At 43.9% G+C, this 23,057-nt stretch overlaps 2 pseudogenes; one reads left to right on the top strand and one right to left on the bottom strand.

Moving 5' to 3' along the window:
- Positions 1-9,979: 9,979 nt before the first annotated feature.
- On the bottom strand, positions 9,980-10,607 carry LOC109741587 (uncharacterized; annotated as a pseudogene).
- Positions 10,608-16,078: 5,471 nt separating this feature from the next.
- LOC109741597 (small ribosomal subunit protein uS4m-like) lies at positions 16,079-17,183 on the top strand (annotated as a pseudogene).
- Positions 17,184-23,057: the final 5,874 nt, after the last annotated feature.

The following is a 23,057-nucleotide window of genomic DNA, read 5'->3' on the forward strand; positions in this document are numbered from 1 at the left end:
TATGAGTAGTAGGGGTATTGAAATTCTCATCAATTAGATGTTAGGGCTCGGTTTCCGGTTGACTTTTAGAATCCTATCCTATGTTTCTGGTTAAACGAATTAGATAGGAGTATCCACCCAACTTTCATATGTTGTTGTTCCTATACGCTAACGGGTTCATCTTTATAGGCAATGATTTCATTTGTATTCCAATTCGTACGTATACCCCATCGCTTTGTTTACCATCCCTATCGTCTCGAATAAGGTTTCCTAGTCTAGCCCATCTCGGTGTCTGCTACCGAAAGAGAAAATTGGTCTAAGGGCGGCATCTACTCGTTCATCGCTTGCCTCACATCGAAAGAGGCATGGCTTCTCTTTTCACTCACTCCCCTGTTTGCCAGCTTCAATAGCATGGAAGAAGGTGTTCAAAGAACATAGTTTCACATCTACATTTTCTCCATTTGATCTTGATCAATAACTCACTTATAGAAATAGAATAGAATAGAAATACCAAGAGAAACACTCTTCTTTCTGAAGATCCATTTCTAGTGGGACATCGTTCATAGGGAGCGCACATCCAATGCGCCCTCTACTCTTCACTCTTCACTCTTGTGCTTGATATCCTCTTCAACAAGGATTTGCGGCTCCAATCCCTTTATTTTCCAAAGGTAAAAGATGGAATAGACCCAAGCTTGAAACCAATTGGATGTTTATAAGTGAATTATTATAAGCTTACGTACATTTATACATGAATGTATACACACAATATATACATTGATTGAGTGAAATATGTACAAATGCGATATAAATATGTGCTAATTAATAGTTATACTAATAGTAAGACATCTCACATCTTATAGTTATATGTGCGTATAAATACTTACGTACATTTATTGACACGACATTTATAGGATCCGTTTCGGAAACATGGAATGTGAGAGAAATTCAAAATATGTGAGGCTTAGAAAGAAGTCCTGCGTAGAGTCCGGGGAGACCCTATTTTGATTATTTTTTTTCTCTAGTTACCCTTTTTCCTTCTCAAATAACGTGTTTGATTTCCTTCCTTATACCAAAGGAATTCCATCTTTCTCTTGTCGATCACATCATATCCAAGGCATTTCCTCGGAATGCATCCTGTCTTTTCACCTTTGTAGTCCTATGCATAGTAAGTACTATAGCCTCACTAGTCCTTGTCGAGGAATCTCCTTGCCGCCCTAGAAGTTTGAGATCGTGCCCGACCGTTTTGGAGTCTGTTCAGGAGCTCCTTAAGCGCCCGGGGATTGACTTCGGACTAGAGTCGTCTCAACATGAAATCGATCATGGTGTGATAGTCATCTTCACGAAGCTCCTCTCCGTTCTTCAGAGTAGTATCATGCAATGTGTCCAGAATCTGGGCGTGATAGGCGTGGGCTTTTTGTAGAGAACTTTCCTCTCGAAGAGAGAGAGGTCGTCCCTCCCAATCAAAGAACGAGGGTTATGTTCTGCTTCCGCTGCCATTCCAGGCATTGGAGCGGGATTCGAATGCCGCTCTTGACTGACCACAGCTTCCGGGGGAGCGGTCTGCTCCCGGGATGCAGAGGCGTCCTCACAGTCAGCCAGAAAAGCTTTGAATAGCTCTTCCGAGTTAGTGGATCCGGAGGGAGGCATTGAAGGGCCTGGGTCCCCCATTCCGTCCCAGTCAGACTCGGAGCGAAGCATCTCCCAACAAGATTCAAAAAATTCATTATCCCCAACCTAGGGCTAGTCGAGTATGAAGAAAAGACCTATATGGGATTCGGATTACCGAAATTGGATTTCCTTATTGATCCATATGTCGCTTAGACTTTACTTTTTCCCCTTTCCTCTATTTGTTCGATAGGGTCTTCGCCTCCGTGGAAAAGCAAACTCTCCAAATTTATGACCAACCTTTCCTTCAATGATCTTACAACGAACAGGAGTTTTTCCATTGTAAATGAGTATGGAGCAATCAATGAATTCTGGCGAAATAGAAGATCTACGTGACCAAATTTTCCTGCTCCTCAGACTTTCTCTACTATGCCTTTTTCGTGAACTACTAAATGACTCCTCTTGCTCCAAGCTCCCTTTTGTTGCCTTCTCGTTCACATCCTGGTTCAATTGAAACAAGCTTTCAATCAATATCTGCAGGCACATCATATAATTCCTATATGGAAATTCATTTGCGGAACACCTCCATTCAAACATGAGAAAAGCTTCTGGGCCCGTCCAAGACGGGATGGGACAAAAAACTAAAAAAATCTGGATTGTGCATTGGTCGGGATCTCCGTAACAAGTAGGTGAACGGTGATGATCAAAACTAGGAGAAAGATCTGAAAAAGGGGACTTGGATAGGATTTTGACCACGATCAAAAGATAGGAGGGGTTCTCTTTCTTTCATTGCCATCAAAAGCAAAGGCTACCAAACAAACCTTTTTACTATCACGGAGATCGTTAAAGAAAACATGGATCCAAATGCCAAAGGGGGTAAATGGTGGAAAAGCTTCTCAAGGCCTCGTCCTCCTCACCGCGCAAGCATGGGAAAAACGATATGTGCTATCGTTGCGGGGAGAAGGGTCATCTTGCGGAGATCTGCAGAAAAGAGGCGACCCACTTCGTTTGTGGTGCCTTCAGCCACAGATCCTTCTACTGTCCTAGGCGACGGAAGCAAGGTAACCAAGTAATCCTCTTTCTTGTGCTTCAGCCCTATGAGGATATGGTGAGAAACGTAGAACATTTGAGAAAATGTGATGTGTCATTGAGGGGGAGACCTGTTCTTTCGAAGGCATCTTTTTGAAGGAAGAGTGTCCCCTCCATTTGGATATAGTTTCTGATTGTTAGCTAGAATATATGGGTGTACTGTCATTCAAGTTCTATAGATGGTGTCTATCTCACTATCTGTTTGAGTGCCTGAAGGCCCCTGGAGGAGTCGTTCTGTGAGTTGTATTCAAGCTCGCCCATAGACCGAGTCAAGTAAGCGAGAAGAGTCAGCTACTTTGGCCTTGTCATTCACTTTGTTGCCATATAGATAGGTTGGAGTGTGGGTGGCCACTAACCCGACGAACGAACTTACGTGTAGGTGTGATCCTATCTGCTCTTCCACTATAGGACTAGAAACCCGGTACAACCATGTCCCTTTCTTAGGGGAAAAGCCCTCTTTGAAGGAGAATCCACTTCTGAGCGCCAAAAGCGGGCATCCGACGTCACCAAAAAGAAGTTGAAAGGCATTCAGGCACCGCAAATCCAAGAAACTCCGAATACAGGCCGGCACGAAAAGCGAAATGACCAAAGGGATTGGGGCTGTTTCGGCACCCAAAAAAGTGTCACTATGCTAAACACATTGAATATCCGTCTCTTTATGTGGGAGCGAACCATCTTCGCTTACGGGTCTACCGATCCTATAGCTCCGATATAGATTTAAGTAACTTGGCAGAAAAAATGCGGAAAAACGGTTTTGGATGGAAGAGGTAGATGAGAAAGACCTTCCACTTAGAGTCAGAAGTCCACGCTAGATGACCGATCTTTATGATCTTGAGGAAAATTCCCTATCTAGAATTAATACACCAAAAAGGTTATTTCAATCGATCCACGAAAGGAATTGATCACCACGATAATGTGACGCAAGGCAAAATCTGTAATCAACATCGGTTATGTGAAATAGGTCATTTGAGAAAAAAAAGAATAGGACAATCTATATGTCTAACACAAGCGGTTAAGTCGATAGCTTTCTTAAGGAACAGCTAAAGAAAACGCTCTCACGAATCCTATTTTCTGATTATGTATGCCGCGACATTACGATTTGGAGCTTTGATCCGGCCATGTAGAGCACTCATAGAGGTCCGGCTTCACGTCAGTAATCTACCACACCCATGCTGGAATTCAGTAGAGTCCCACGAGTCAATCGACAAAAGCGAGAAACAAGGTTGTTCGACAAGGCTACGGTCTAACTTTTTCTTCCTAGCGGAGTTCAATACAAAAATAAAGGCGCTCCACGTTGGAAATGGCGTACTACGTACGGGTGCTATTTCAGGTATAACTGATCAGGGTTGTTCTGAAAGCAAGTCAATTGGTGCTTTGGGAAGTGAGTGCCAGAGGCTAGTCACTACTTGGTTTACAAAAGGGAAGGAAGAAAAAGATACTGAAGCAGATTCAGTATAGAAAAGATGAAATTGATACCATTCATTCCAGTTTATTTGATACCCACTTAAAGTTTCTATCAAACCATGTCTTTTTCTTCGAACGTCAATCTCGTTGGAATTTTGATTGGAAGTGTGGTATTGAAGGGCGAAGCCTTTACTCTTTGACTTGTTTCTTTGAATATAACATAATATTGACTGCGCTCTTCGAAACATGATGGTGTATTCCGAGGATCAGTCCGTTTTTTATTGAATTCGCAAATTGATAGATCTGGATGATTCAAAGAATGATTCTTCCCTGGGTATTTCCCCGGTACCATTATTTAAATTGGAGCTTTTCAATCCATTTTTGAGATTGAGGTGAGGGTTTAAGACCGCTTGTAACGATTTTTTTTCTTTTATGGCTGGGTGGGCAAGAAAAGGATTTGACTCTTGAAGATATCAACTCATACGCCTGCTCCATACATTCAAAAACATTTTTGGTACTTTCTATGAGAATGGATAAATAGAAATGGGTACATTCCTCTTTCTCTTTCTGGCCAAACTACCCATATAAAAGAAGAGAGAGAGCTGTAAGAGCGGTAAAAGCAAGCTCGGTGGCCCGGTTTCACTACAGGTTGGTATACCCTTTTGAAAGAAAAGTAAATTCGCTATGCTATAAGGTACCAATTCATCAAGGTATAAAACCACATCTACAGTGGGAGTCCCTATCTACTTTCGATTCCCTTCTTACTGGCTTTGCCAATACATCATACTGATTTGACGCTTCCTTATGCTTTCTTTCAAGCATTGCTTCCAGGACAACGGAGAGTATTCCAAGATAAAGAACCAGAACTGAGGTTGACACTACTGAAAGATAAAAGAATGGTGGATAGATGGATTCGCACCATCCCAAAACTGAAATGCAGACAGACCAAAAAAGACGAAAATAAATACTCCACCACCAGCCTACCTACTAGCATGTATTAAACGAATAGCTTGTATGGTAGTTGTTAAAGAAAAGATGTATGTAGTCCTAGAAGAGAAGCAATTGTCGTACGACCTGTAAGCGTCACTTTTGACTTCCTTGCCGTTTGTGAATTGAGTCAATCGAGTTACGTTTGAAAAATGAATGGAATTCTGGAGTGGACTGAATATCCATGGCAGAACCACACACTGGCTAGGAACTGGGCTGCACTAAGCCCGACACTTTTTGGGCTTCTTCATGAATCTAGTTTTTAGGTAAGGTCAGATCATCTTATTGAATAGATATCTGAAAGAAAGCAAAGGAATGAATCGCTTTTCCAATTACCTTCTCTCGAAAACCATAGATCTTCTGGTTACCATTCACTATCTGGCACTTTCGTCTGTAGAGCGAAGCAAGAAATTGCATGGAAGGGCTTTTATGCTAATATCAGCCTTGTTTGGAACAATAGATGCAATCCATTTTAGTGTATGTCACTGAGTTCACCATTGCAGTTGAGACGTCAGGTAATTGAGCGTTCCCTAGAGTTTGGTTCAAAGGCTAAGGACTCCCCGCCGCCTTCATAAGGGCACTAAGGCGGAGCATGGAAAAGGAAATTGGCCACCCATGTTTTACCAGTCCCGGATCTCAGGGCCGTTTTGCCAACCGCCGACATGAACGAAATCGAATTTCATTGTGGGAAATTAGGATTTCATGAGGGAGTAAAAGGGGGTGGAGAGTCGTACAATGCATTGGTGGGATGAAGGTGCTAGCTTGGCTGAGATAGGAAGTTTCGATGTGTATGTAGATTTGGTTCTAGTGCCCCCACCCTTTTCGAGATCTGTCAGGATTAGCAAGATGTTCTGGTGTAAACTATAGAGAAATGGAATGAATGAAATGTATCTAAGAAGAAAGGAAGCCATGCTCCATCCTGTTTATAAAAAGAACATCACCCCCCTTTTTGGTTAGATACCGCTCCGTTAGGTACTAATGCTTCTACCTATCACCCGGAGGGTGAGTTTGAGAGCTGTGTTTTTTTCCAGCATTAATAGCATTCCGCGAGAAAAGTCATCTACTGATGTTGTTAGTGGAGTCCCTCGTCCATCCATGTATGAATAGCGGTATCCCCCATTTTGGATAGTGATGAGGTAGTCGACGTAATTTGCATGTGTATTTGCGTTCGGCTTTGCTACTTTCCTTCTAGAAAAGAATGTCCGCGGAAGGGAATAGTCTACGTGGCCCGGGGTAGTCTTTCAATTCCTTTATTGGGTGGGAGAGTTTAGACCCAGTTAAGCCAATAGCTGCTGCTTTAGTCACACTAGCTACATCAGTTGATCATGGATTTAGCATACCACCTCAGAGTAGTCTACGTGGCACCTTGTTTTTACTACAATTTGATATAGTGAATCCAGTAATGCAGACAGCCCTTTTTAAACCCAGGATTATATAACATCCTGGGTTTTCATAGGATGTTATGACAACTGTTTGGTATGCAGGGATTTGAATCAAACAATAAATACCAACTCTAAGTGTGATGGATAGTACCTGGTGCCTAATTTCATGGTATCTTTCTTGGTGCCTACCACAGGAAAACCCCTCCTTCTTTTGGGAGGAAATCAAATGAGTAAAGGTTTCTGCCGACTCCCCTCAAGGAACCACTCACTACTCAAATTGAAACCACAGACCTACCTCCTGCTTTTGACTTTCTTCTTTGTCCCAATTCATATCGAGCATGTCTTTCTCCATCTATAGATAGAGAGAATATAGGATAGGTGCGCTCAAAGCAAATAGGATTATGTATCTAATACTAATAGGTACTAACCGCATTCAAGATTGACTTGACCTCTTATTTTGGATAGGCAGAAATGCTTACGCCCTAGGGGTTTAAAGGGCCCACTCCCTTTGGTTGACTCATCAGGCTCATCACCTTTTGGAGCTCATCCAACAGCCAGTCTACTTAATCATAATCATAATCAATCCGTTGCTATTGCTATCTATCGCCATACCCACAAGAGGGTAATTTATCCAACTCCCCATGCGAATGCATGTCCCGTGTCAGCAGTGATTCGAGTTGTTCCTTGAGAGCAGGCTTATGGCATTCCAGGTAAACATAACAATATGAGAGAGAACTCTGTTCAGCTTATAAATACTCGATTGAACCAATTGTTTTTTCATTTCCCAGTAGGTCACCTTGGGCCAGCTGCTGACTTTCTAGAAAGAGACAAGGAAGTCGATTCAACATAAGGGAACAAAGCATATTTTAGGTTTACTCCTTCCATTTCAAGTAGGAGTGCGTGATTCTTATTGCCTTTTGAGCAGTAGTTGTATACATCCTCACTCAGTCTAATTAATTATCTTTCTCCCTACCCAAATACCAAGGGAGGTTTATGAGTCGTATCCTCCTTACGAGATAGCGGAAGTAGAATTAGCGGGAAAAGTAAGCTCCTTTTCAAGCCTTCTCTTTCGTAACCTTTGATTAGTTCCTTAGATGCCCTTAGCAAGAATGATGCAGGAGCAAGAAAGTCTATTTCCTCCGCCTTTCAAGAATCTCGCTATTCAAATAGCACAGTATAAAATGCAATCCATAAGTCATGCTGGTCAATCAATGACAATGATAAGCTCTATAAAAAAGAGTCTATTGCTCTTTGACACGTTTTATATTTACTTCAGTCATGCTTTATTGGAGTTATCTCACGCCAAGGAGGAAGGAATAGAGATTAGGATCCTAGCCTTGTTCCGTTTGAAGTTCCTAAGAGAGGTTACAAAAGAAAGGGATGCTCAAACCAAGGATTTGGAGTCTTATTAGTGCATCAATCTACAGAAAGGTAGGGGGTCATACCTGTGTGAAAATGGAGTATAAAGCATATTCTAGATATTTCACTTGGAATTTCTTCCTATTAAAAGAGTCAAGTCCACATGGTTCCCTAAATTCCCCAGGAATCAAGTGGGACCGGGAGATCATTGTTCATTCGGTTGTTGGCCCTCCCCCTAATAAGTACCTACCAAGAATTGGGCCAGTTAGTTCAAGCGGTACCGAATCACAAAGAACAGTTGAGTTTTCTAATTCATCTCTTATACTATTTTTTGCATTTCTAGAATAGCCTTGGAGCCGGGACACACATTTCTCCCCAAGTTCCAACAGCAAACCAAATACCTTATCGTGGAAAATGATTTTCGCCAACACAGAAGAGTTTGTGTGCTTTTTATTTTCACATGAGTTTCACATATGTGATGGTTGGTTGGGAGGGTACGGCAAATGACTCTAGAATCTTTCTGGATACAACCACTGAACCGGAAAATGGCCACTATCGTCACCAAGAAAATACTATCTTGTGGACTCAGGCTCTACGTTTATGCCTTAAGGTCTTTCTCCTTACCGTGGGGAGCGGTACCACTTGCATGATTCTAGAGAAGAAGGCGGTGTCCCGACCACAAGGCGATTAAATTCCACTGGTGCTTGCTAGCCAGTCAAGAATGACTCAAAGACCGTGGGAAGGTCTTCATGCTACGCCAAGACGACGATGGCTCCATACCGGGTGGTAATACACAGGTATAGGATTTCCTGTAATGATGTGAAACTGTATATTTCAGAGAAATAGCTTAGTTTGAGAGGAAGGCGGAAACAGTTCCGGTTTTATTAACCTGATTCCTATTCATTTACTGGTAAAGGAAGGAATTCTTATCTATTTCTCGAGGCAATTATACTCATATCCACAATATGAACTGTATGAGATTAGCATATAGAAAGAAAGCTTTTCCGAATACAGGTCTAGTAGGTATAGAGCCGTAAGCGTGGTGGGGGTGCCGGTGCTTAGGCAGATGCCCCATTGTTCATGATGTTGCAATGAATCCAGTGGATCATCTTCATGGAGGAGGTGAGGGGCGCATGAAAGGAGGTAGACCTTCGGTGTCACCTTGGGGAAAGCTCACCAAAGCAGGATTTTGGGCAGTAGTAGGGGTGGTGAAACTTTAGATGTCGAATGCCACCAATTTTTCTGCTCAAGTTAGAATGTAGTTTTTGGAAGTGAATTGGCCAGTTCCTTTTAAAAGGAGACTGGTTTATTTTTATAAGAGATTGGCTTCACTTTAGATTTTTTTATCATAATTTCTCTTTTATTTATGTGTTGTTATTTATTATTTCGATTTTTGATAAACGAAACGAATCCAAGCCCAACAAGTAGAATTCCATTCGGTACCTTTGGGGTTTTCTTTTTCCTTCTGGATGACAATGTCACCGCATCTCCTTATTGTTATTGTGATGGTGACGAGGAACAAAGGGCCGAGGAGATCATCAAAATTACCTCTAGCCCGGAGCCAGAGGGGGTCGTCAACACAACGCCAACCCTGGTGGTGGGTCACTTCGAAGGTCTGGAGACCCTCCTTGAGATTCCCCCTTTACCGGAAATGCCACCCGCAGGTCCTTCCTTAGCTCCAGAAGAAAGGGAGCAATCCCCCTCTGTTCTCCTAAACCTTGATCCATCCCAGAGTAGTCGTCGGCTGGACGGCGGCAAACGGGGGGAAAACTCCTCAAAACGAAGTTCTACTTTGTCTTTGGAAGAATTGGAAGAATCGGAATCTAAGTTTAAAGTAGGAGTAGAGTCTTTAGAGGCTCGCTTAGAAGGAATAAAGAGAAAAAAGCAACTGCAAGCGTTCAGGGCTTCTCCTTTTGAGACCGCGAAAGCAAAGCTGGTTACGTCCATTGGGGAAAATTCCCAGTTTCATGTGGGACTGATTTTGTCTCGGGATGTCAAATGCCCCTTGACGGGCAAACGGGAGGCTCTTGAAAAGATGATAGAGGCCATCTTGAAATGCCAAGGGAAGCCCACAGACACCCTAGCGTCTCCACTCGACCTAAAATGCGATCTCGAGGACCCCGAAAAACTCGGGACCGCTCTCCGTCCATATTTAGGACGGTTAGGGCGGTTTTTTAAGAAATAAAAACCTTATGTCGATTTATCCACACTTCCATGACTTCTAGAGGAAAGCTAATTGCTTGCTGGCTGGGAGCTGTATGAGCAGTAACGTCCACGTACGGCTCCGTGAGAAGGTGGATGGAAATGGCCTTGTTGTACCTCACTCCCATCTGCAATGGGGTCTGCTCTTTTTTTAGGAGAGTATGCCAATATGATCTTAATGAGGTGCGGGGCTTTGCATCTGACATTCATTGGGCTTTCCCCTGCGGGAGCCCACGTCCCAGCCTTTTTGTGCAATAAACCCCTCTGGCCGAAGACTAGTGATAGGTGGTCCCACGGAGCTTTCGGAGAAGGGTAGCCTAGTGTGTAAGCACATCAATGACCCGCGGCGAACCCTCAGACGACCCTTCTAAGATAAGGGGGGAGATCCTCTGTAGTGGTGACCCTTTGACTCTTCCACTGACTTACATATGTACCGAATGCTCATACGGGAATGTGAACTCCTGGGTCTGGAACCATGGGGGTTGCTCCGATAAAAAAATCCTTTCTTTCTCGTCCACTCTAGGGGGTGCGGACACACCTGCGCGGATTATAGGTGACGGTTAGAAGAATGGCGGGGAAGTGAAGAGTACCCGATGACATTCAGGGATGAATGTAGACCCATCGGGCGGGGATAATTATTTCGGTCCTGGGAGAGGTGGCGACACCAGTCTGAGCTGAGGGAAGCCAGCCAATTGAGTCACTAAAACGACCGTAGGAGGCGCACCCTAAGCCCAGCTTCTCGGAGTTGCTATTGTGAAATACGGCTTCCTTAATATCCAAATATCAACAAGGGGGCTGGGCTGCTCGCCTTCATAGAAAGGCGACCGGGCCTAGATTAGATGTTCGCCTTTCTACAGAATAGAAAGAGAAGGTAAAGGGGGGTTTGGAGATTCTTGAAAGAATGCATGGTTTGCTCCTATTCCGCTTCAACAGAAGCCCTTAAAATCATGCTGCTATGGCAGCAAGGGTTATCCATTTCATAGGTGAGGGTGGGGGAGAAGCAAGCTGAACCTCTGATCGACCCGGACACGTCAAAAATTCTCGGCGCTGAGAGAAAGACGAGATTTAACAAGTAATTCAGTGAGTGCTTTGTTTTATAAGAAGAGCATCGGCTTGAAAGAAGAAAATGAAATATGAACCGCGCTGGTTGTAATAGATCGACTTGAATGCGTCTTCTTGCTCCAGCATTCAAGTTCCATTTCAAGGGAGGACGATGTACCATGATACTTTATGTTTTATCGAGCCCTACTTTGGTCTCTGGTTTGATGGTTGTACGTGCTAAAAATCCGGTACATTCCGGTTTTTTTTTCATCCTAGTATTTTGTGACACTTCTGGTTTACTTATTTTTTTAGGTCTCGACTTCTCCGCTATGATCTCCCTAGTAGTTCATATAGGAGCTATTCCATTTCATTCCTATTCGTGGTTATGATGTTCAATATTCAAATAGCGGAGATTCACGAAGAAGTATTGCGCTATTTACCAGTGAGTGGTATTATTGGACTGATCTTTTGGTGGGAAATGTTCTTCATTTTAGATAATGAAACCATTCCATTACTACCAACCCACAGAAATACAACCTCTCTGAGATATACGGTTTATGTCGGAAAGGTGCGAAGTTGGACTAATTTGGAAACATTGGGCAATTTGCTTTATACCTACTATTCCGTCTGGTTTTTGGTTTCTAGTCTGATTTTATTAGTAGCTATGATTGGGGCTATAGTACTTACTATGCATAGGACTACAAAGGTGAAAAGAGAGGATTTATTCCGACGAAATGCCTTGGATTCTAGGAGGAATATAATGAATAGGACTATTTCTCCTTTTGGCCATATCCATAGAAGAAGTTTCTCCTCCGGAGCGGGGGGACCGCCTGACAATTACAAAGAAACCTTTAAAAGGTGGATTTTGTGCTTAGAATATCAGTCTTTCCCTGGCTTAAAATGCAATATAGACTCACTTCTTTCATTCCTTGAACCTAGGGAGATCCTATTCATGGTGCACACGTTCCCCCGGGACTTTCCTCTGCTCGAGATCTTAGAACCCAGGATATCCGCAATATAATTTCTCACTCGCACAAGAAGTGGAAGCTACCCAAAAGGGGGAGGCTAGTAATTAATTAGTTTTTTGGTAGGTTTGCATTGTTTCTCGAATTGGTAGGTTTCTCGAAGTAGTTTTAGTAGGTTTCTCAGGAAATAGAGATGTCGAGGCCCCTACTTACCTTATGGGTAGGTAGGGGGAAGGAAGAGTGGGTCAGAGGGCTTCCTTCACAATGCATACCTCTCTTTCTCTTTTGACTTTTTCTAGCGGACCGGTCGCGCAAGATCTTTGGTCTTCCCCAGGAAACGGTGAAAAAGTGGGTCGCTTCTTATGGACTCGCTCAGAATGATTCTTTTATATCTAAGGAAAGGGGATGACATTATCGCCATTGATTGAATTCGTACGTCTATTCTCTTGAAGAGAAAACCTATCTAGGCCGAGGAGAGGGGGTTTCAGAAGCTGTGCCCTTGTTTGTAAAGGAAGTAGGTTTTGCTTTTGAAGGTAGGTATTTCTGGAAGCAAGGAAAATAAAGAAGGAAGCAGGTACTGGTATAGGGGGTCGTGGGCAGGTTAGTGTTTCATTTCGATAGGTGATAGTGGTATACCCAAACCATATGGTATAGGTCTTGGAAAGGAAAGTAAATCAAGTCCATCTTAGAGGATTTCTTCACTTGCTTGGGCTTAAGAGGTACCAGTACCCACAGAATGGTTCAATTCTCTTTCTCCACATGACACCCTTGTGTTGTCAAACTAATGAATCCCTCTCCGCCCCTGCTACGACAAAGTAATAAGCACTAGGGCATCCACCCACCCGCCAGTTCGAATACCCAGTTTCCTCCCCTTCCGCTCAAGCTAAAGGTTCTGGGCTACGGCTTCCGGTTTCGTATTCCGATTCATCGTCGGATAGCATTAGAAAATCCCTTTCATGCCTTGCCAATACAACTATGATTTTTCTTAGCTGAGGAGCCTTTGGAAGTACCGTTGTTGGATCGGATTGAGCCATTATAGGATCGGATAAAGATTCACTCTTTTCCAATGCCTGCTTCCTTGGTTTCCTACTTTCTGCATCAAAAGTGACTTTTTGCTCAGTATTGACAACCACTTCTTCTCCTTTTCAAGGCGTAGATTGCCCGTCATCTGATTTTCTTCGCCAAAGCGGATAGCATTATGGAATTGATTATATTCGTAGAAAAAGCAACCCTATTTAATAAGTCCTCGGAAATGATCTCATCCAGTACTTCTCTCAACCTATTTGCCAAGACTTTGGAGCATAGCTTGTAAATGATATTGCACAAAGATATCGGCCTATACTGTGATATTTCTTGGGGGTTCTACTGTCAGCAAGTGCACTATTATTTACTTCACCGCGTACTTAAAGAATTCTTGGTAGCAAAGAACAGCACCTGATAGAAAGGATGCTAACCAAGCCTCTTCTATTTAAGCAAGGCTAAGCTAGAATAAGGGGTACAGTTGGCTGGTGACCCTGACGATAGCACTAAGACTGCCTCGGGAATCTCCTCAATCATTGAAGAGTGCCTTGGGAATTGAATAAAAGCACTGATATCCATATAATCCTACAATTATGCTCTATTCTCTTGAAGAGAAGACACTTGAACTTCGTCAAGTGCTATTGATTCTTTTGAACCTAATTTCACATTGGCTCTTTTTGGCATACAGCTTTTGTTTTTCTGTGAAAGTCTTCCTTCCTCTGGACAAAGATTACATTAGAGGTGCCTCGACCCGAAAGAGCATGATACAATCAATTAGGATGTAGCTCTGCTACAAGAAAGGATAGGACTTTTGCCAAGTCTAGAGTATGACTTCTAAAAAGAGAAAGCCACTAACAAAAAGGAAGAAAAGAGGGGGAAGCTGGACTTACCTCTGTTCGAGATACAATGAATCGAATAAATAAGTTTTATGGATGAATGTTGAAGACAAATGATACAACCCTACTAAAAGTCACAAAGCTCACTTCGCTATCAGGCCTAGCAGCTGGTTCATAATATAGGTGAGATAGATTAATTGCTTCCTAATATAGGTGAGATAGATTAATTGATTTTTTTCTTTTTTTGTTATAGAATTCTAAGTCAAGCAATAGTTTGAACGGCATAGAAAACTCTTTTCCAACTAAGCACTCTTGAGCATCAAGCAATTATATGGCTTGGACTCGGTCTGTTCCATCTTTTACCTTTGGAAAAATAAAGGGATTGGAGCCGCAAATCCTTGTTGAAGAGGATATCGAGCACAAGAGTGAAGAGTAGAGGGCGCATTGGATGTGCGCTCCCTATGAACGATGTCCCATTAGAAATGGATCTTCGGAAAGAAGAGTGTTTCTGTTGATATTTCTATTCTATTCTATTTCTATAAGTGAATTGTTGATCAAGATCAAATGGAGAAAATGTAGATGTGAAACTATGTTCTTTGAACACCTTCTTCCATGCTATTGAAGCTGGCAAACGGGGGAATGAGTGAAGAGAGAAGCCATGCCTCTTTCGATGTGAGGCAAGCGATGAACGAGCAGATGCTGCCCTTAGACCAATTTTCTCTTTCGGTAGCTGACACCGAGATGGGTTAGGCTAGGAAACCTTATTCGAGATGATAGGGATGGTAAACAAAGCGATGGGGTATACGTACGAATTGGAATACAAATGAAATCATTGCCTCTAAAGATGAACCCGTTAGCATATAGGAACAACAGCATATGAAAGTTGGGTGGATACTCCTATTTAATTGGTTTAACCAGAAACGTAGGATAGGATTCGAAAAGTCAACCAGAAACCAAGCCCTAACCTTTAATTGATGAGAATTTCAATACCCCTACTACTCGTATGTATTGGCGTGGGTTCGTGTGTAAACATTCGTATTGGCTTAGCGGAGCACTTCGTATCCCGCCACAACCGATCATTTGCTTCCTTCTCACTCAAATTTTTGACTCAACAGTCGTTCCCCCTGTTACACAAAGCTACGTATACAGGGGTAGTTGTTCATCCCTTTTGCTCGTGACATATCCCCTCGATCTGTCTTCTATTCCTTCTGTGCGTTATGTTACTAAGGCCATCGGTCTTATGGAAGAGAAGGCATATAATCGATTCTTTGACTGGCTTTGCTTCTTTCATGATTCACGTAGATTGGAATTCACTTTCTTTAGGGCATGGCTAGTTTTGGGTTTTCTAAAACCATCTCCCAACTCTTCCTTATTCAGACACGCCAACTCATATGTTGGATTAACAAGATAGGGAATAATCGGGGCTTATGTGGACCCCTTCCCTTTAATTTAAGAAAGAGGTCTGCCTAGCTGACTTGTAACTAGATCTTCTTCCGAGTTTCGTTCTCTATTGCTTGTGAATTGATGTACTTCCTGTATCACTCTCTTCTAAGGGATCTCCTCCTATGGAGGTATGTAAAGTTGGTTCTATCGCATTTTCCATCTTAGGGCGAGCAATATAAGCAATTCTGGTATCAACAGATACATTGTTTGGGAAAGGAAGTGAAAACAATAGATCCAATTCTTGGTTTTGGGGATGGATTTCTCATAACCTTGAGGTGCTTGCTAATCTCTCGGACGAGTCGATGTCAATAGCAATTCTGATGAAACATCTTAAACATCTTTAGTGCCTTTTGCCTTTGAGCTCAATCGATCAGAATAAAGGGAATATAACCTGCCCCTCATTGTCCTTCAATCATGGTGCAATGAATATCGTAGATAGAGTGATTTCGATCTCATATAGCTAGCTTTCCTTTCAAAGTGAAATGATTTTCCTTTTATATTGAGATATTTGAATTAGATTTTCTTTCACCACTACTATCATAACGCACAGAAAACTCTTACGTTTCCGCTCGCTTTCAACCACTTCCACTTTACCTGAGCACTGTGACGCAGTCGGTCAAGTATTGAGTTTCTGCTAGTATATCAAGGACTTATCAGAATTGAAAAGAAAAAAACGAAAAAAGGAATTCTCATAGTTCATTGAATTAAGGGAGGGCCATTCGTGGGGGGCTCGTGGAAGAGTTGAGTTTGATTCCCTTTATACGCGATGTGGCAAAAAAGACTGATTCAACGAAATATGCCATGCCAGCATTAAGATTTAAAACGTGTCATCTACTTCCAGGAAATGTTTAGAACAGAGAACTTTCTCTAATCCAATGCCGTATTCTCCGAAGAGGAACAAGAGGAGATCCATTAAAAGAAATCTGTCTCGGAGAGAAAATCTAAACAGTAGCATCAAATCATAAACTACATGAAAGTTTTCTCTTTATTATGGGGATTTGCCCATAAGGGAGATCCACAGAGGAAGAGAACGAACTTCATATATCCCTTTTTTACTCAATCAAGAAACAAGATCGGACGTGATTCTGGTTCGTCTCCATTTTAGTGACACTCTTCCTCAAGCAAGGCAGTCGATAAGTCATCGAAGGGTTTGTTTGAATAATGGACTGGTAACCATTACTCATTTGAAAGTTTCCCATGGTGATATAATATCTTTTAAAGAAAATGACGTGAGAACCCGCGGTTTTGAAATAAGGAGATCTTTCTATATTGACATATCAGTTGGAAAAATCATAGGCAAATTCCTATCGGCCATATCAGTTGGAAAAAGAAGAGGCAAATTCCTACCAGCCAGAATCTGGAGAAGAACAAAAAAAGAATGGTTCCGCTTACTCACAACTCAGAGGGGATGCCGCTTACTACTCAAAACCAAGGAATTGCAAAAGTTGCGTTCTTATATGCAAGAAGAATACTTTGAAAGAACAAAGAAGTTTGGATCCGCAAAAGTATGTTTAGGTAGTTCCTTCGCTGAGCACAATAGAATGAAGAGGAATTTGTTTCATTTCAAATACTTCTTCTTATTGAAAAGAGGGAAGGAGAAAAACCGAAATCTTCCTACTCGAACAATAAGTCCTTTTGTAGAAAAGTCTTCTTTATGTAGTAATTCGACCTATTGCTCCGGATCCCCATTTACTAGGAAGATAAGAATCAAAAGGATCGAACTACCTACTCATTATTCGGAGGTGAATCATAGAACACTAAAAGCTGTGGTATCTTATGGAACTAACATAGGTCACATCCCTCACGACATAAGATTGAAAGATCCAAACCTTCCTCTTCGGAGCGGAAACGGACGTGGCCAAAACATATAACAAAAGATCGGCCTAGTCTTTCATAGTGTCATATCGATCCGGATAGAGGATAGTCTAATCAATTTTGAGAAAAATCTCTCTATATATAGATAGGTATCTCTGTGGGTAGAGATAAAGATAGGGATCCCTGTTGAAGACGATGATTCTGATGATTCTGCCTAATTGGTAGTTTATTTCCATCATAGCTTTACTCAAACGGAAATCCTTTGAATCAAACAAAAAGTTTGTAACCGCTAGGCTGCATCGTCCCCTTCAACCAGAATCATCTAGATTACAGCATTTTGCAAGAAGAGAGTGCCTCCCATTCTCTAGAGTAACAATAATAATAACACTCCACGTCGCCTTCAGGCTTGGATCCATGCCTTGCATCTTCTTCTTTCTCAGAAAAGAACTCAGATTGTTTAGATTCTTTGCCAGGAGAGTCCCCAGCTTTCATGCCCTACTCGTGGGAGATGCTTTATCCATCATTGCTATTGGCATCTTGGCGTTAAACAATTCGTTTATATAAACACTTTTGACATAGAAGAATCCTTCTCAGGTTGATTTGTGTGCCACTCATCATCAGACAGTGAAACGTCCAGTCTAGCCCTTAGCTGAGGTATCCTCACTCCTGTCCTGCCATCCATATCCGTGCCCACCCGAGCCATGGGAAAGAAAGTTTGTCGGAAATTACTTGTACTTGAGGGCAATGGTAAAGTGAAGAAAATTATAGAAACAATGAAATGAAGCTATGGCTCGAACTATTGGAGAAGCCACCATAGAATATATCCATGAGCTTCTCAAGCACTTCTTCTTCCAATTACTTTGTGACGATTTCAAGGAAAAGTGAATGATTTCAATCAAGAAAAGAATCATATGCTCGATCCGTCGTAACGAGAGGGATAAGAAATTCTAAACTCCAACCGCGGGAGCATTTACTATTTGGAAGTGTGCGAACGTAGCTGGTGGATCGGGGAAACATGAAATCCTTGTGGTAATGCCGTGGGAATAGGAGTTGTTAGAGCAAGGTATTGCAACGAAACAGATTGTTCAATAGATTTTCTCATTGCTAAGGGTAAATGGCATTTTCATGGTCAAAATTCCAGAGAGGAGTTCCGAGCTTCAAGGATGCCGGATCGCACCATTCATAAGATAAACCCTTGGGTGCCCGATGAGGCACAAAACAGATAACTAGACTGTGCCCTGGGCAAGGAAGTAACCATGGCAAGCCACGAAAGCAATGAATAAGCTCCCTCCGGGCTTTCCCTTCAAAGTTTCACGCCAGTGGAACTCACAAAAGCAGTAAAGTTAATGAATCAATGAATCAGTGGGCAAATTGTTGTGTCCATACATTTGATGTGCCTTTTGAAAGTTGCATTTGTTTTCAACAATCGAAAATGGGAATATTCCATTCCATGGCATAGTTCTCAATGTTACTAAACGGAGTGTGTTATCAACTCAATAATAAATCACCCCTACAACAGTCCAGATCCGAAAACAACCCCAGATTCTAAACACACCGATATCATCGGGGGCTTAGCCACCGAAATTACACCGTCGGCCCATCTCATTATGGCAGTCATTGCCCCATGGACCGAACCCTTCTTGGCCTACATTGATAGGAAGGAGCTGCCCGAAGACCAGAATGAGGCCCGCCGCATTGTCCGGCGCTCGAAGGCCTACAAGGTTCACGACGGAGAGCTCTACAAGAAAAGTACTACCGGAGTACTTCAAAGATGTATCTCCGAGGAGGAGGGGCGGCAGCTTTTGGCAGAAATTCATGCTGGTCTAGGCGGACACCACGCTGCAGCCTGGGCCCTTGTTAGCAAGGCCTTCCGTACAGGGTTTTATTGGCTGACGACCCGAGCAGATGCGCGGGAACTTGTCCAACGCTGCGTCGGGTCCCAACTCTTCGCCAACCAAAGCCACATGCCCCCAACTGCCTTACAGACTATCCCAATCACTTGGCCTTTCGTGGTCTGGGGACTGGGTATGGTTGGACCCCTTAAAGGGGGAAGCCATAAGAAAAAATGTCTGTTGGTTATGGTGGACAAATTCACTAAGTGGATAGAGGCTAAACCGGTCAAAACGGTTGAGTCCGGCCTGGTGATAGACTTCATATTCGGTGTTGTGCACCGTTATGGTGTCCCACACAGCAGCATCACCGACAACGGCTCTAATTTCACAGCCGACGAGGTAAAAACCTGGTGTACTAATCTGGGCATTAAACTCGATTACGCCTCTGTCTACCACCCGCAAACCAACGGTCAAGTCGAACGAGCCAATGGTCTTATTATGAGCGGCATCAAGCCCAGACTAGTGCGGTCTTTGAAAGAATCAGACAAGCACTGGGTGGAGGAGCTCGACTCCGTACTCTGGGGGCTGCGGACCATGCCCAACCGTACTACCGGATACACACCTTTCTTCATGGTGTATGGCGCAGAGGCCGTGTTGCCCTGCGATATTATTCACGACTCACCTCGAGTGCGTATGTACGAAGAGAGAGAAGCCGAGCTTGATCGGCAGGACGGCCTAGATGCCCTGGAGGAGGAGCGCGATGTCGCAAAAGCCCATTCAGCATTTTACCAACAGTAGGCTCGAAGATATCAAAGCAGAGAAGTACGGGCCAAGACTTACAACATTGGCGAACTCGTTCTACGCCTGCCGGAGAAGAAAAAGGACAAACTCAAGCCCAAATGGGAGGGTCCCTTCATAATTGACGAAGTTCTCACCGGAGGAGCGTACCGTCTTCGTGATGCATCAGACAATTGCCTCGAGCCGAACCCCTGGAACGCGGCCAGACTCCGAAGATTCTATGCCTAGCGCCGAACTCCTTGTTCGTCTCCTTCTCCCCTGTAGTTTCCATTATTTTTTCTCTCTTTTCCGATTACTTTTTTCTTTCTCGCTTTAAAGCTTTGGTACGGCTAGACCGCACACCCCTGACACATACATCTTTAAATATGTATGTCCATTATACCTGGGGGCTTCTTTGACAGAAGCTTTTTTTTCCTCGAGCATCAAGCTCTCCACATATGAGTTTTTCCATATGTACCTTTTTCTTCGCCATTATATGCATCGATATGACTTTAGTTTTGGCCAAGCTGGGTTGCCTGGCTCCTGTGCTTATGCCCTACGTTCCCGTTAGTTCGTCTAGGGCATAAAGGGAGCACCTCTGCGATTGTTACTGCCGGGTCATCCGGATGTGTACCTCAAACTGGATGAAGCCGAAAGCTAGCGTTCTTAAGGGAATATTCGGTCGGTGAATTAAAGACGTTTTTGCATTTACTCCATTGCGAACTCCCAGAAGTTACATACACTATGGTTTTTCCATCACAATTCGGACATGTACATTAATACATGCACACCCAGGGAAAGGAACCCTTAACGGAACTATTCTCCCTGGAAGATGTTTCTTACGATCTCAATGTAATATAACATAACTAGCAGGATACAACTTGTCTGTTCAAGCAACTATGACCCCTATGCCTAGTTTTTCAGGCATACCCCGGTCTATTCGGCTGCGAGGGTATTCGGAAACACTCCGCACCCTCGGGTCCGGAGGTTGAAGCGAAAAGTTATGCCATGACAAATGCTATACAATTCAGCTAGAATTACATATGTTAAGGAAAGTACATAGTCACTTGGACTCAAACACTTCCTCCTCTACACCGTCCAACAGGCGGTCTAACTTACAATCCTGTTGGGAATATTTGCCGGCCACCTCTACTTGGTCATATACTAAACTAACGGGAATTTCTTCCCCATTTGACCCTAGCGGTCCGATCCGGGCCATGTGATTAGGATCCAGCTTGGTATATCACGTTTTCACCATGGCCCAGGCCTCTCGCGCACCTTCTCGGCAGGCCGATATCTTCCATAGTCAGATACGCCGCTGTGCTCCCTTGAATAGCTCTACAAGCTCCTCCATACTTCTTGGAGGGGAGGCAGATGGCCATAGGGCCTTGGCAACACTCTGCATTGCCAGCCGAGCCTGCTCGTGCACTTGCGACAGCCTTTGCAGCAGATCACTTGATGATCCGGACACCACCTCATCGCGACGGCCCGTCAATATACCTGCAATCATAATTATATCAGTTCCATTTATCTCCGAACTACTTTCAAAATAGTTCTAACACATACTGAATATACCGCCCCGCAACTTCCTGTTCTCCTTCACGGAGTCGGCTAGCTGGGCTCGCACATCTTTCAATTCTTTGCCCAAGGCGGTGTTGGAATCCTTTAGCTTGTTTTTCTCCCCTCTGACCCGGGTCAGCACATGCTCGCCTGCGGCGCATAGCCTTTTTGCCTGTTTCCCCCCTCTTGGGTGATCTTCAACTTCTCCTCAAGTTGATCGGGCGATCCTATTATGCAATCAGCAACAATATTAGTATAGTTGGTGTACAATTATTGTTCCTCGATGGAGGGGAATGTTACCAGAAGACGCCTTCTTGAAGTTTTCCAGTTCGGTGGTAGCAGCATTTAGCTGCGCTTGACACTGCTCCAGCTCCAGGGCTAGCAGGGCATTCTTCTCAGTAAGGACCCGGTTATGCAATGATCCTTAAATCAGTTGTACCAACTGCTTTCAGTCTCAGGGGCTACGGGCATATGGTTATCCTTTTTGGACAAAGAAAAAATTTACCTGCACATCTGTTAAATGTTGCTTTGTGGCTTTTCTAAGCCCATCTCGAGCAGCTCGGATGTACGCGTCAGCCGAGCTGAAGGCATTGAATGCCTCTTCCGAGAACTTGGGGTCTCGTAGGACAGCCCTGCAGCGCCGATGATTCATGGCGCTCTCTACTTCCGAGTTGGTAACGGACATGTCTTCCGAACCCTCGGCCGAAGGACAGTCCGGCGTTGTCCCCATAGCGGCCCCCACCTCTCCGGTGGGATCTAAATCCCGGTTGTTGGGAATGCGGCCGGCCGAATCCCTGGACATAGTCCGGCAAACCTTTTTCCTGATACAGGACCAACATAACGATCACGGTTGGGTACGACTGCCAAAGCATACCTTCAAATCCATACCTCTTCGACGAAGAGCAGGCCTTGTCTTCGCCAACCTTCCTTTTCGAGGCCTTGCTCGGCGCGGGAGCCGCTCTTCTTGGAGTCATACCCGGCGTAGCATGACGCGCCGAACGCCTCCCCTTTGAAGCATGAGATAGTGCGGTGGGTGAGGCAGTGCGAGGAAACTCTTTCGAGGGGGTTTCTCCTGATTACTTGCGTGGGAAGCTGGAAGAAGACCAGGATAATCGGCGATGATGGCCACTTCTGTGCTGTCATAGCTTGCCTGGTAAAACACCCCTTCCACGAGTACCACGAATATATCTGAGTCCTCTTCGAACCGAGGATCAAGCTCCCGGTTGTGGCTCTCCGGTTGTGGGGCAGGGCTATTAAGCCCCTCGGTTACCTGCCGGCAGTGCTGTTTCAAAATAAGACGGATTGGGGATTCGTTAAAGATGGCCAAGAGAGCGGAGCGAGTAAAAGCAAAGGGGATGGGCCTTACCCAGCTGGGAGGGTTGTACATGGAGTACCACTCTGTGCGATTGATGCGGAGAAATTCTTCTTCCTCCCCTTTAAACAGCTCGGCCAGTATCCTGGCTAGAGCGGCAGGGGTGTCCGGACCTTTCCGACCACAATGGGAGGCATCATCCTCCCCATTATAGTGCCACATTAGGAGCCCTCTGTATTGAAGCGGCTAAACCCCTCGTACTATGGAGGTCGCCATTACCTCTACGTAAAGCCGGACTGGGCAAGCATCCTTATCTTGCCCAGGAGCTGACGAACCTCTGCACTATCCTCTTCTTAAAGATTTTGGGGACGCCAGCTGTGGCGTTTCCTCAGCGGAACACTTGCAAATTCTGGGAGACCGATTCGAACTGGGTCGGGAAACGCAATGTC

Source organism: Aegilops tauschii, chromosome 2, assembly GCF_002575655.3.
Source record: "Aegilops tauschii subsp. strangulata cultivar AL8/78 chromosome 2, Aet v6.0, whole genome shotgun sequence".
Lineage (NCBI taxonomy): Eukaryota > Viridiplantae > Streptophyta > Magnoliopsida > Poales > Poaceae > Aegilops > Aegilops tauschii.